This window comes from Amia ocellicauda, assembly GCF_036373705.1.
Source record: "Amia ocellicauda isolate fAmiCal2 chromosome 11 unlocalized genomic scaffold, fAmiCal2.hap1 SUPER_11_unloc_2, whole genome shotgun sequence".
Lineage (NCBI taxonomy): Eukaryota > Metazoa > Chordata > Actinopteri > Amiiformes > Amiidae > Amia > Amia ocellicauda.
The window spans coordinates 467,903-483,051 of record NW_027102660.1 but is presented as its reverse complement, the minus strand read 5'-3'; the positions used below and the strand labels follow the sequence as shown (position 1 = coordinate 483,051).

Sequence of the window (15,149 nt, the reverse complement as noted above, 5' to 3'; positions counted from 1 at the left end):
CAGTGACATGTATGTGGGAGTAAGAGAGCGCCTTGATTAGTGCCGGTTTCAGCCACGGTTTGTTCAGTCTTCTGTAAAACACATTGAAATAGAACAGGAAATAGTAACGGTCTGGTTCAAACAAACAACTGTGTCTCAACTGACTGGGGTGATTCACTTCACACCCCCGACAGACTTCTTTCAGAGCTCGGTCGAAGAGAGCACTCAGAATATACACCAGGGTGCTTTTAACCACTCTGCTTACTTGGTCACATACCCCGGGCATAAATCCTGCGTCTTCATCACGCCCCCGGGACAGTCCGATGCTCATTGGGTCGCCTGGTGGTTTGTGGGGTGTTTCTCCATCCATTGGACTGACCCCCTCCTGAGACGCACAGACGGTAGACAGTTCGGCAAAATCGAGGCCCTCCATGAGCTCCAGAGGCTGGGGATCCCCGAGACTCATTTGGACATCCATCGCACCGCATGTTGTTTCGTCCTGAGGGACCGGGGTCTGAGGTCTTGGAGAGTAACCACAGTCAAAGGGTTCCAGAGTGTAAACAAAATCTGGGGAATAGAACCAGGGGTGATCCCGGGTTTGAAGAGGCCTGTAGAGCCTGTCGACGTCCGCAGCTTTCGGGTAAGACATTCTCTTTAATTTTAAACCATGAATGAATTGTTGCACCTTTTATCCTATCTCTTCACTACGTCATGACACACCGCCCTCTTAGAAGAGAGTAGCCCCTGAGCCGTCAGACCCCCCTCCAAAACCCCACACGTCGTCTGTCGTAGTTCTGCAAGCTTTCCCATTCACACCTTTCAAAACCCTGAGTCGGAGACTCCATTTCGCATTCTCTTGGACCCTCTTGCAAGCCTTCTAGAGTCTTATCCACAAGCCCCAGATCTCTCCAGGCCATCACCTTCAACCAGTCCTCATAAGAGTATTCAATTACCGTCTCAAAAGGTTCCAACGTACCCTCCTTCTCTCCCAAAGCAAGAAGCTCCACTCCAACATAGCTGGGATCCCTTTTAAAGCGGTAACCCCGTCGAGCCCCCCAGAACAACACCCAGGAGCGTTCAATCTTCAAATTGGTGAGTACAGGAACCCTTGCCCGGGATTGTTTCTTGCGGGGTTTCATGTTGATGTCGCTGGACATGTTGAAGAAGCGGGATGTTTCAGAAGCTGAGAATTAAAGAGGTATTGCCTAAAAGAAGCGCGGGTTCTTAAATAGAGAGGAGAGTTTCGGGGCGTTGCCTTCAGAGGGGTGGGGGTATTTATGGGTGGCCTTGTTGTTCAGGGTTTTATGGGTGTACACTTTCTGACGGATATGACGTAGGAATAATTAAGGAAATAACTCTACCTAAAATCACGCCCCCCAATTATGACGTAGGAATATTAATAAGCTTAGGGCATACGTCATAACAAAATAGGCCGCGCCCAAAAAACCCTACTATCTACTCTTATGTAGTTGAAGGCGCAGTATAGCTCTCATAGTCTGGTGGTGACGGAAGACCACCAGCCGTTTGAACAAGCCATTCAGCATCACCTTGTTGGGTTAAGTGCAGGCACTGTCAGAGCGCAGGGCGTCCTGCCTTTGAAAGAGTTTCCGAAGTGTCCTGATGTGCCCTTTAGCAATGCCAAACAGGTCTGTGAAAATGGCATCATTTCGCGGCACTTCAGACGCCATCTCACAGTCTAGCCGACCTGAAACGCCTGAGCCCGTTTTACCAGCAGGCTCCTACGGTAACCGTTTGAAGCAAGAGGTGGCGTTGTCAGTTTCCGTAGTGTAGCGGTTATCACATTCGCCTAACGCGCGAAAGGTCCCCGGTTCGAAACCGGGCGGAAACAGCCTGCTTTGGGCCGGCCCTTTTCGTCCTGCTTGCCCTCGTGGTTCCCCGCAGGCGGTGGGTGGCTTTTCTTCATTGGAGTGCCCGAAATCGGTGCTCTCAGAGCGTCCGTCCGTCGACAGGTTGAAATTGTAAACGCTGGTGTAGCCACTTTTAATTAAAATCTGATGATGATGATGATGATGTTGTTGTTGTTGTTGTTCTTGTTGTTCTTGTTGTCGTCGTAGTCTCCGTCATTATTATTGTTAAAGTAAAGCAGTAGTTAGATTTGTTGCTACCGTAAGGTGTAGAAGGCACAATAGCTCTGATAGTCTGGTGGTGAAGGAAGACCACCAGACGTTTGAACAAGCCATTCAGCATCACCTTGTTGGGCTAAGTGCAGGCACTGTCAGAGCGCAGGGCGTCCTGCCTTTGAAAGAGTTTCCAAAGTGTCCTGATGTGCCTTTTAGCAATGCAAAATAGGTCAGTGAAAATAGAAACCTTTATCTCACAGGCTGGCCCACGGGAAACGCCTGTGCGCGTTTTATCAGCCTGCTTCGATGGAAGCCATTCGAAACACCAGGACGGGTTGTTTTCCGTAGTGTAGTGGCTATCACGTTTGCCTCACACGCGAAAGGTCCCCGGTTCGAAACCGGGCGGAAACAACCCGCGGTGCACGCGTGCCAGTGCCATGTTACCCGTCGCCTTCTCTCTGCCCCAAGGCCGGCCGTCGTTTTCTCTTCCTCGGAGTGGCAAGAAATCCTGACCTTAAAAACAATCGATCGCAGAAGGGTAGCTTTGCGAGGCGCTGGAACTCACACTTTTAAAATCGATACATGTTGTAGCTGTTACAATACGACCGTAGCAGGATCAGCGACATTGCTGTTACTCTTATGTAGTCGAAGGCGCAGTATAGCTCTGATAGTCTGGTGGTGACGGAAGACCTCCAGCCGTTTGAACAAGCCATTCAGCATCACCTTGTTGGGCTAAGTGCAGGCACTGTCAGAGCGCAGGGCGACCTGCCTTTGATAGAGTTTCCTAAGTGTCCCGAAATCGGTGCACTCAGAGCGTCCGTCCGTCGACAGGTTGAAATTGTAAACGCTGGTGTAGCCACTTTTAATTAAAATATGATGATGATGATGATGATGTTGTTGTTCTTGTTCTTGTTCTTGTTGTTGTTGTTGTTCTTGTTTTTCTTGTTGTCGTCGTGGTCGCCGTCATTATTATTGTTAAAGTAAAGCAGTAGTTAGATTTGTAGCTACCGTAAGGTGTAGAAGGCACAATAGCTCTGTGATTGTCTGATGGTGGCACAAGACGAGCAGCAGCTGTTTGAACAAGCCATTGAGCATCACCTTGTTGGGGTAAGTGTAAGTCTTGTCATAGCTCAGGGCGTTCTTCCTTTGAAAGAGTTTCCAAAGTGTCCTGATGTGCCCTTGAGCAATGCAAAATAGGTCAGTGAAAATAGAAACCTTTATCTCACAGGCTGGCCCACGGGAAACCCCTGTGCGCGTTTTACCAGCCGGCTTCGATGGGAGCCATTTGAAACACCAGGACGGGTCGGTTTCCGTAGTGTAGTGGCTATCACGTGCGCCTCACACGCGAAAGGTCCCTGGTTCGAAACCGGGCGGAAACAACCCGCGGTGCACGCGTGCCAGTGCCGTGTTACCCGTCGCCATCTCTCTGCTCCAAGGCCGGCCGTCGTTTTCTCTTCCTCGGAGTGGCAAGAAATCCTGACCTTGAGAACAAACGATCGCAGAAGGGTAGCTTTGTGAGGCACTGGAACTGACACTTTTAAAATCGATACATGTTGTTGCTGTTACAATACGACCGTAGCAGGATCGGCGACATTGCTGTTACTCTTATCTAGTTGAAGGTGCAGTATAGCTCTGATAGTCTGGTGGTGACGGAAGACCACCAGCCGTTTGAACAAGCCATTCAGCATCACCTTGTTGGGCTAAACGCAGGCACTGTCAGAGCGCAGGTCGTCCTGCCTTTGAAAGAGTTTCCGAAGTGTCCCGAAATCGGTGCACTCAGAGCGTCCGTCCGTCGACAGGTTGAAATTGTAAACGCTGGTGTAACCACTTTTAATTAAAATCTGATGATGATGATGTTGTTGTTGTTATTCTTGTTGTCGTCGTAGTCGCCGTCATTATTAATGTTAAAGTAAAGCAGTAGTTAGATTTGTTGCTACCGTAAGGTGTAGAAGGCACAATAGCTCTGATAGTCTGGTGGTGAAGGAAGACCACCAGACGTTTGAACAAGCCATTCAGCATCACCTTGTTGGGCTAAGTGCAGGCACTGTCAGAGCGCAGGGCGTCCTGCCTTTAAAAGAGTTTCCGAAGTGTCCTGATGTGCCCTTTAGCAATGCCAAACAGGTTAGTGAAAATGGCATCCTTTCGCCGCACTTCAGACGACATCTCACAGCCTAGCCGACCTGAAACACCTGAGCCCGTTTTACCAGCAGGCTTTAACGGTAACCATTTGAAGCAAGAGGCAGCGGTGTCAGTTTCCGTAGTGTAGCGGTTATCACGTTTGCCTAACGCGCGAAAGGTCCCCGGTTCGAAACCGGGCGGAAACAGCCTACTGTGGGCTGGCCCTTTTCGTCATGCTTGCCCTCGTGGTTCCCCGGAGGCGGTGGGTGTCTTTTCTTCATTGGAGTGCCCGTAATCGATGCACTCAGAGCGTCCGTCCGTCGACAGGTTGAAATTGTAAACGCTGGTGTAGCCACTTTTAATTAAAATCTGATGATGATGATGATGATGATGTTGTTGTTGTTGTTGTTGTTGTTGTTGTTGTTCTTGTTGTCATCGTGGTCGCCGTCATTATTATTGTTAAAGTAAAGCAGTAGTTAGATTTGTTGCTACCGTAAGGTGTAGAAGACAACAGTAGGTATGGCGTGTGATATCAAAACATTCAGAATACTTTTAACCTATATAATTTATAAGCTTTGTAAAATAAACCCAAATATCTCTTTTGCGGGGATAAACGCTGTTCTGAGTAGTTTGTGACTTGTTTAATACCAAACAAAGCATCGCTATAAAAAATAAATAAAAAAATCACTGTAAAAGTGCTAGTTCTTTTTGATCTTTATAGTTATTTTCTAGGCTCAGGTTGTTTTTTAGCGCTTATAAAGGCCTGAAATATTCTTAGTGGTTGTTGACTATAGGTCTTGATGCTTAAAAATGTTTTTTTGAGAGACCAAAAGGTTCTAATAAAAGTTTAGAGTAGAGAGGAGAGAGATCGTCTCCATCTTGGTTTCTATTTGAAATTTGATGCAGTGTCATTTTATTGGTTGGTTTTGATATGTTAATTGGTAACAGGGTGGCACAAAGGCCAGACCAGAACAATGCCTTACAAGCAGATCCGGCATGTGGCCATCAGTATAAGTATGAAGGTCTGGTCTTCAGCTCGACAGACTCACACTGACCTTTCGATTTAAGACTAAAGATCAACAATGTCCGGAAACAACATCAGCGATTCGATTTAAACGAGTTTTTAGGCAAGTCTTCAGATTATTTTCATTGACTCAGAGCGTGTTGTGTGCATGTATTGTAAATAAGGCTATAACATCTGTTTTAAGTTCTGTAAAATTATTTTTCAGCCAGTCAACAGGAGTTAATTCCCAACGCTGAGGAGATCATCTGGAACAACGACGGTAAGATTTTTGTGTTTGCGCTCATGGGTTCTTATGCATGGGTGTGTGTGGTTTTGAAGCGGCTCATTAGAGTTATGAAAACGTTTTAATATATATTAATGCCGGTCTCTTTAATTACACAGAAACTATCGAAAGGCCTGTGATTAATGTCTCCGAGGATCGACCAAGAGAAGTGGTTGTCCCTAGACAGGCTGTCTGCCGACCGGGTAAGAACTAAACCCCTGTTTGTTTGTATAACGTTTCTGTAAGATGTTTGAGTCCAGTTTTGTTAATTTAAAAAAATTATCCTGTCTAACAGTATTAAGAAACGTGGTTCGAGACAACGAAAGGCCTTCCACATCGAGGGCTTGTTTCGTTTTACCTTCGAGAACCGTAACCTTTCAAGAATCTGAAAGGCCGTCAGCCCCGGTATCTGATAGCTGTGAGTATATATCTGCAGCCTGTAAGAGGTTAAAGCTTTTTATAAAGCGGTGTGGTTAAAGGTTAAACATGTCTCTTACCTTCACAGCGGTGCAAAAAGCTAAACCAGCCGAAAAACATAAGAAACGATTATTCTGTGGAGGTAAGTAAGATCTTTCAAACTTTAATGTTTTTAAAAGGGCTTTTTTGCCCGTTGAGGGCTAATATTTAAGCGATGGGTGACCGTTTCCTGTAGGGCGGGGGGTTCTGGGAAAGATCTTTAGAAGTCCGGACAGGTCTAGGCTTGTTTCTGGGGAACGTGTTTAGAAATGACCGATTGCTGTACCGTCTGGTTAGGAAGTAAAGCCGTCCGAAAGGGTTTAGTAAGTTGTTTGGCTTATATCCCGCTATTATACTTCTGTTTTAAAGTGGTTGTAGGAAAAGGCTTGAAGGTGTTCATTGTATTTAATATTTAAACAGATCGTGAAAACGTTTGTGAAACAGGAAGTCCCGGGATCAGGAAGCGTTTACACTTGGAAGGTTCGATTAAAAATGAAATGTTGTTGTGTGTGTGTGTGTTTTATTAACAATATTACAGTTTTTAAAGAAACATTTAAGAAACAGTTTATTTACAGCGGCTTCTCTGTTTTACATTTATTATCAAGTCCTAATAAATATATTGTCTGTAAATAATAAGGCGTTGTAGTGAATGTCTAAGGCTATTTTCAAAGGTCTAAAAAAGCTAAAGGTTTTGAATGTCCTGGACATGTTGTTTTAAGTTTGATTTCTGTCACCGTTTAAAGATGTAAATGTAATGTATATTTTTATTCTTCCCAAGACTCTTGGGATAGTCATTCTGTGAATGAGCTATTGAGGACAATTACCCCGTCTAAGTGGGATCAAACATCTTCCCCGGTGAGATCACCGAGAGGATCCCCCACGGTGGTCTTGGAGACCCCCCAACATCTACTCAGGCCACAGCCTTCTGGGAGTAATTCAACACCCCAGATTCAGCCCGCCGCATTGTCGGGCGGAACAAATACAGGCATCCAACAACCTCAGGGGTCGCCGTCAGTCAGGGCTGACACACCACCCAACGACGGCCTGGTTTCAACATCGTCCCCCCAGACCCGTTTCTTGGCTACAGAAACGCGGAACAGTACCCCGCGCTTGGCCAGGGTGTCACCGCAAAGGCCTTCTTGGTCTCCGTCCATGAGTATACGCTCGCTCCCTGCCTCCTTCGACCGAGATTTACCGGAGCGACCATCCTTTGAAGCTGAGCCAGGCCACCAGCCCCCGGAGCTACATCCTGAAGGTCGGCATGAGTTGCTACATACTTTGTTACAAAATCAAAGACTTGTGTTAGTGGGGCAAAACCTGGTGATAGAGAGCCAAAACATCCTTGTTAATACCCTTACTAACGAATTGTACCGTATTTAATGTTTTAATAGACACAAAACGCCTTACTATTGTGGGTTGTTGGAAAAATAAAAAATAAATTAAAAAATGTCCTGACTTGGTAAAAGAACTCACAAACTAAAGGATTATGAACAAGCTAGGGCCCCAAAAAGACCTTCCCGAGAGAACATCCCCGGCCCTGTTGTGAACTCCTCTGATGTCCCAATGAACCTGGAACTATTACAAATGATAAATGATTTTAATAACCCCCAATTACCACCGATAGAATGTGAATTAACAGACTTACCGGTGAACCCCGACCTGTTACAGATGGTCAATGATCTAAATAACCACCTCCCACCGGTAGCGCTTATAGAGGTTCACCCCCTAGTTCACCCCGATTTGTTTGAAATGGTGGAGGCTTTGGAGGAGCTACCCCGACCAAATTCTGCCCCTATCATAAATGATTTGAGACAATTAGAACACAGGATGGCGGCAGAAGCAGCCATCACTATAGAGGAGGGTCTTGACATTAACCGGTTGGATATCTTTGAAGGACTTTTACAGGCTTTAAATGAGCCTCCTCAAAAAGGGGGTTTTGTAGATGTCAGCAGTGGGGGTGTTCGGAATGTGGAGGGTTCTGAGACTGATAAGGCTGTGGAGGACATGCTCTGTGAGAATGTAGGGGGTGAAGGCTTTGTTCAAAATGATGATGTGTCCAAAAGTACCAGTGATCCCGTGATTATAGATAGACCGGCCTATAACAATTTTGAAATGATTCAGCGTTTTAATTTTGCAGAACTTTTAAATTGTGACAATTATGCAGAAATATTTGTCAACATACACGAGGCCTTGCAGAAAATGCTTGAACAGGTTGCTGAAAGGGTCAGACCTCGAGATGTTGTACAGTTAGAACTCAGAGGGAATGATTTGTTTAGCAACCTATCTGTAATGCTGAGTGGAGATAATTTAGATGTCTGGCTAAAATCGAAGCGTTATTGCAAAGTAACGCAGCCATCTTAGCTGATGAAAGTCTGTCTCTGGTAATGAATGTGGTTCGTAACCCTGAGGGTGGGGCGCTTAGAAGACTGTCGAAATGCTTGAAGAACGACATAATTAGGACCAAGCTCAGGCAATTAGTGGTGAGATCCAGTGGGGACAATAAGCTCTGTTTTGCTTACAGTTTAATAAAACTACTCACCCCCGACATGCCTGAACCCCAAGCTCTGCAAGAGGCTTTAATGCTTCATCAGAGGGCCGGCTTAAACTCTCAACAGATGGTTGCCTTTTCAGACATCACCAAGTTTGAGGAGTTGTTGTCTTTAAAAATTGTTGTGTGGTACCGTTGTGAGGTAAAGGAAGTATTTGTGAAATTTCAGACACATCCTGAAACCCATACACAGACACTGTTTCTCTTCCTAAGTGATAGTCATTACTTTGGAATAAAGAGTTTGACGGCTTTTTTGGGTTGTTCGTATGTTTGTCATTGGTGTTATAAGGCCTTCAATGATAAGCTTAAGCACCGATGTGACGGTTACTGTAATGTCTGTTTCAATCCGCAATGTCGTAAGGGTTTGGCCCCTACCATCCGATGTAAAGATTGCTTAAGGATTTGTCTCTCAGCGTTCTGTTTTTCCGAACATAAGGTACAGAGGGCCGCTGCTGAGAGGGGTTAAAAAATGGAGTTATTGTGATCAAACTAAATGTTGCCCGCAGTGTTGCCTCCAGTACCGTTTTCATGAGGTTAAACCACACAAATGTCTGGAGCCGAGATGCAGGATCTGTAATGCTGATTTAACCCCGGGGTCCGAACACCAGTGCTTTATTCAGCCGGTTAAAAAGGAGCCGCCGCACAACTGGTATGTCTTTTTTGATTTTGAATGCCGGCAAGAAAACGGGGTCCACGTTGCTAATTATATACACTGTATTGACATGTTGGATCGTGAGTGGTCAGCTAGCGGTGAGAGTTGTGTCAGGGATTTCTTTACGCGGTATCGAGGTCCAAAATACCTCAATTACACATTTATTGCCCACAATGCTAAGGGTTATGATTCTTACATTTTGATGAAGTATCTGGTGGAAAATGGGGTGACCCCAAAAATAATAGCTCAGGGTAGCAAGATCATGTGTTTCACCGACGAAGCTTTCAACTAACGTTACATAGACTTGTTAAATTTCCTCCCCATGAAATTGAGCGCTTTGCCTAAGGCTCTGGGTTTTGAGGCTCAGAAGAAAGGTTGGTTCTGCCATTTTTTTAATACTAAGGACACTCAAAATTATCAAGGGTCCTACCCGCCCGCCTCTTATTATGGGGTTGATACTATGATGTCTCATGAGAGGGAGGAATTCTTTAAATGGTACAATACGGTTAAGGGAGGTGTTTTTGATTTCCGAGAAGAGATGGCCGCTTATTGTAAAAATGATGTGGTGATCCTTAAAGAAGCCTGTGTGCGTTTCTGCGCCGAGGTTATCAACACATCGGGTCTCAACCCTTTGCAAAGTGTGACCATAGCGTCTCTCTGCATGAAAATGTATCGGTCCAATTTCTTGCAGAAAAACACTATAGCGGTCACCACTTCTGACAACTATCGTGCTTGACAAAAGAACTTTTCGACTGTCTCCATACAGTGGGTGGAATACCTGAGTGCCCGGGATAACATCTTCATCAGACATGCTTTAAATCAAGGGGAAGTAAAAATGGGGCCTTACTACTTAGACGGTTTTAGCGACGTGTCCGGGCGGCGTACCGCTTATGAGTTTGCCGGTTGTATTTACCATGGCTGTCCTCAGTGCTTCGACCCAAACACCTTTAACCCCGTAACACTAAAACTCTGCGGTGATATGTACTATGATTTCCAGAAACGAATTGAAACTTTAAAAAACACCTATGGTTTGAACATGCTGGTGATTTGGGAACACGAGTGGACGACCCTGAAGCAACAGGATGCGGGGGTATAACGGTTTATGGAAACCTTGGACTTTCCTGAATGTCTAGAGCCCCGGGATGCGTTATTTGGGGGTTGTACCAATGCCCTCTGTTTACATTATGAGGTAAAGGAGGGTGAGAGAGTAGATTACTATGATTTCACCAGTCTGTACCCTTATGTCAACAAGACCAAAATGTACCCGGTGGGGCGTCCAACCATTGTTTATCGTGACTTTCTCGAAATCGGACATTACTTTCGTTTGATCAAAGTCACCATGTACCCTCCTCGCGAGCTGTTCTTACCCGTGTTGCCTTACAGGTGTTCGGGAAAATTGATGTTCCCACTTTGTAGAACGTGTGTGGAAACTGAAAATCAAACTACCTCTTGTCTGCACAGTGATGAAGAGAGAGCGCTGACGGGTGTCTGGTGTAGCATTGAGCTTGACAAGGCGGTGGAGAAAGGTTACAGAGTCGGTAAGGTGTATGAGGTTTGGCATTTTTCTGAAAAAACTGATACTCTTTTTGCTGATTACATTATGACCCATCTGAAAGGGAAACAGGAGGCATCGGGCTATCCCTCATGGTGTGTTGACTCCGCGGCCAAAGAGCGATACGTTCAGCAATATTTTGAAAAGGAAGGGATCCGTCTAGAGCCGGGGAACATAACTGTAAACCCCGCCAAGAGACAAATGTCCAAACTGATTTTAAACAGTCTGTGGGGTAAGTTTGGGGAAAGAAATTACCGTCTAAACACAACCTTGATTAAAACCCCTGAACTGTTCATAGAATTTATGTTTTCCAAACAACATGCAGTATCACACTTTCAATTCTTAAATGACCACGTGGCACAGGTCCAGTGGAGGGCCCCTAAAGATTTCCCCACCAAACAGGGGAACGTTAATGTTTTCATAGCGGTTTTTACCACGGCTTACGCCCGGCTTGAACTGTACAACTTAATGGATCAGTTGCAGGAACGCACGCTCTATCATGATACTGACTCTGTAATCTTTGTCACCAGGCCAGGGGATTGGGTCCCTCCCCTCGGGGACTACCTTGGGGAGTTAACGAGCGAACTAGATCCTCAGGACCACATAGTGGAGTTTGTTTCAGGGGGTCCTAAGACTTACGCATACAGAACGGCTGCGGGTAAGACCTGTATGAAAGTTAAGGGTTTCACTCTGAACCATTGTAACAACAAGCTCATTAACATCAAGTCTCTGACGACCCTGGTAGAAAGTTATGTAACGAGAAAGACGCGCCTCCTCGTGAGATTATTACAGCCGGAAATCAGATCTATCGCAATAAAAAGGGGTACACGTTGGAAAATAGATCACTAAACAAACGGTTCAGAGTGGTGTACAATAAAAGAGTGTTGAAGACTGATTATACCACTCTGCCTTATGGATATTAGCGGTGGTTTTGATAACAGACTTCAACACCCTTTCTCCTGTATTATAGCCGGTCCCTCCAATTCGGGGCAGAGCTATCTTATAAAGAACATCATAGAAGATGTGGACGCAACCGTGTCCCAAGCTCTTGACAACATAGTGTGGTGTTACTCTTGCTGGCAACCTCTCTACGATGATTTGGCTTCGAAAAAAAATAATCTGAAATTTGTGCAAGGTCTCCCCGCCTCGTTGTGTGGTGATGACTTGTTCCCGCCCGGTCAAACTAACCTAGTGATCCTTGATGACCTGATGGAGCAGGCCGGTGACAACAGTGAAGTGGAAAAAGCTTTCACAAAGTACACTCATCATAGGAATTTAAGTATTATTTATTTAGTTCAAAATCTATTTTTTCAAGGTAAAAAAAGCCGCACTATTAATTTATATGCCAATGATATAATTATTTTTAAAAACCCCAGAGATAAACTACAGGTCACCGTCTTGGCTCGTCAAATGTACCCTAACCAGACCAAGTTCTCTTTGGAGGCATTTGAGGATGCCACCAAAAAACCCTACGGGTACTTGATTGCGGACTTAAAAGCACAAACCCCAGAAGACTTTCGCCTCAGAACAGGTTTGTGCCCGCCCGATTGGCCGGCAGTGTATGTGCTAAAGAAAAGGAAATAAATAAGAATGTCTGTTCGGATTAAAAGAAATCTGCCGCTTTTGCAAATGTTATTTGAGAGGAGCCCGCGCCATAGGAAAGCTGTGCTGGCAGGGGCCCCCTCGGATTTGATCGAGACCCTGTGTGAAATAGCTTTTAACATCTTACGCGGTAATATACCCCTAACCCCTTCTCAACATTCTAAACTCAAAAAACAAAAAGCGGTTATCAAGATCATCGCTAATAAGAAGTATTCTATTAAAAGAAAAAGAAAGAAGATTAATCAAACCGGGGGTTTTATAGGACCGCTGTTGAGCATAGCCGTGCCTTTCCTAACCAGTCTTCTAGCTTCCAGAGTGGGTTAATAATGGAATATGCTCAGAAAATGTTTTTGATCCCTCAGGAGCAGCTTGAGAAACTGAGAAAAAATGTTGTCGGGCCAGAGCCCATTAGACAAACGGCCGAAAACAACCTGGACTCTGAAATGAAAGCTATACAGGCCAGGGCCGATTTAAATCAGTATTCCAAAGCCCAGTTGTATACCAACACGTTACAGCGCTACCTCCGTCTGGTTAGACAGGGTGAAAAAGATCAAAACATTTTAACTTTAACCATGGCCTCTCAAGAAAATGGTTCTGGGGCTGATGCGGGGGGTACGGTTGATAAAGATGTTGCGGTGACCGAACCTGTTGAGAGTTCAGAGGGAGATGTTGTAACGGATGTTTTGAGAAACATGCCGGCCAGAAGCAAAAGACATGCAGAATATATCCTGCACAAAATGGTTCAGAAACCGCGGGTAACGGCTTGGAATGAACAGGGTGAATTTGTTTTTAAAGGACAACTGATCAAAGGTTCACACATGTTTGATTTGTTGAAGAGTGTCACTAGCACTAATAAGGTACCCGATAGTCGCCGACCTGTAGGCTGGAATGCTTTCCTACAGGCGATGGCCTGTCTGAACATGCCCCAATCAACAGTTCCTAACCAGGAAACGCGACAAAAAATCCGTCTGTGTAAAGAGGTGGAGCCTGATCTGACTCCGATATCTCATTACTCTGACCGTGCTGAGCGACCATCCTCAGGATCTATCCATCGTTGGGAAGCTTATTAATCTCATGTTTTTATTTGTCTCCCCTGTAAATAATGTCTCGACAAACATTTTTTTATTTTTATTTTTTATTTTTCAAATGTTGTACATTTATTTATACCATAACCCCTGCTTTGTATAAGAATTGTGTTGAATAAAAACAAAACTAATGATTCAAAGGCTGTTTTCATTATTTTTTCACCTTAACACGCATGACATCTTTTAAAATCCTCACAAGAACACCCCATCTGTATACACGGCTGGCTAGGGTCGTAAGTCATTGTGTTATAAGGGGGGGTCCACAGTGTCCTGACAAACTCTGCCACTTTTTTATCATTTTGGCCTAAATCCTCACTGTACAAGGCCATAATATCGGGGTATGACCTTCCTTTAGATCTATGATATAAGAAAAACACACAGTGTTGACCACAAGTGAAGGTCTGAAGACTTTGTACTTGACGACCGCTGTAAATGGTTTCTTGACAGTTCTTGAGCAGAAAGTTATTGATCTTCCGAGGGAAAGGTCTGAAATCCGGGGGGTTTGCATAGGAATCAAAAAATTCACCACGGTGGTCCTCCCTTAGATAAATAGCCAGCCAATGTTCTCCGGGCATATTTTTAGGGTGTGTGTTGATTATGTACATTGCAGGTAAATTCTTGACCTTAAATTTAGTCAGCTGATCGCAGGTGTAGACTCCTTGAAACAGTTTCCGTGAGCTGGCCAGGGCATTCATGATGTGGTTGAGCTCTCTGGTGTTCATTTTAATAATAATCATACATAACGTTTCTCCTCTGATTCACCTCAATAATGTTGTCAAACACTGCATACACGACCATATTAACAGTGCGTGGTAGAGGCTGCTTGAAACGCATCTCCAAACGCATATTGCCCGTCTTCATCAGTGAAAAATGTTGTCCACACTCTTCGTCAAGGGTCAGGTTGAAACCGTACAGGGTGTAACCGCTGCAGTATTCCCGGCGATCGATCAGCAGAGTTTGATCCTTGAGATGGCGACCCGTAGCCAGTACTAGACTGTCATATTCACGAACCGCATTGCCGATTTCAAAGTCAGGTTGAAAAGGTCTGGATGGAACCTGCACACCATCGACGTACAACGCTATAAATTCCGCGTTAAAATGTTTAAAGTTAAAGGGGTTCTTGTTGTAAACCCCGGTAAATGCATCATTATCCACGAGACCTATAATAACCTGTTTTGGGAGCTGTCCTAGAAACAGATTTTCCTGGTTCATCACCCGTGTCCCTGCGGGGATACTGTGGACTTTCATATAGACTCTTTCAATCGGGTACTTGGCGTTTGCCGTCATTAACGCCTGCGCGTGTCCTAGTTTAACCGCCGGGGAGACGGACACTTTTTTCACAAACAGCGAGGCCGATAATATGGTCAGTTTATATTTTTCAGTATCAGGGGTCATCAGACAAAAAGCACTTTTACTACGGATCATTTTAATTTTAATGTCTACCCCGTTGAGCATGAGTTTTTCTTGGAAAAATATGTCTGCATGGATATGCCCCATTAGCTCAAAGGTCCTCCCTTCTGTTGAAGAGGCCGTTCTTTTTTGCAAACCCTTATTGAGTCCCTCTGGATCCTTGTCGTCCATAGCTTCCGGGATGTCTTTGAAGAAAAGGCCGGGGCTGAACTGTTTGCTCAGGGTCTCCTCACTATAATTAAGGATACACTCCATCATGGCTCTATAGGGGTAAGTATTGCTGCTTTGACTAATGAGCCGATCTCCCAGGGTCACATCCACCTGTGAAAACATGGTGGCCACCGGGTAATTGATGACCCCAGCGTTGGCCGTCTTCTCGA

The 15,149-nt window shown here is 45.0% G+C and overlaps 3 non-coding genes across 3 annotated transcripts; all 3 read left to right on the top strand.

Moving 5' to 3' along the window:
* The first annotated feature begins 1,755 nt into the window (after positions 1–1,755).
* trnav-aac (transfer RNA valine (anticodon AAC)) lies at positions 1,756–1,828 on the top strand. The gene has a single exon. It is a non-coding gene; the product is annotated as a tRNA-Val (tRNA).
* Positions 1,829–3,366: 1,538 nt separating this feature from the next.
* On the top strand, positions 3,367–3,439 carry trnav-cac (transfer RNA valine (anticodon CAC)). Its single transcript has one exon. It is a non-coding gene; the product is annotated as a tRNA-Val (tRNA).
* Positions 3,440–4,311: 872 nt separating this feature from the next.
* On the top strand, positions 4,312–4,384 carry trnav-aac (transfer RNA valine (anticodon AAC)). Its single transcript has one exon. It is a non-coding gene; the product is annotated as a tRNA-Val (tRNA).
* The last annotated feature ends 10,765 nt before the right edge of the window (positions 4,385–15,149 follow it).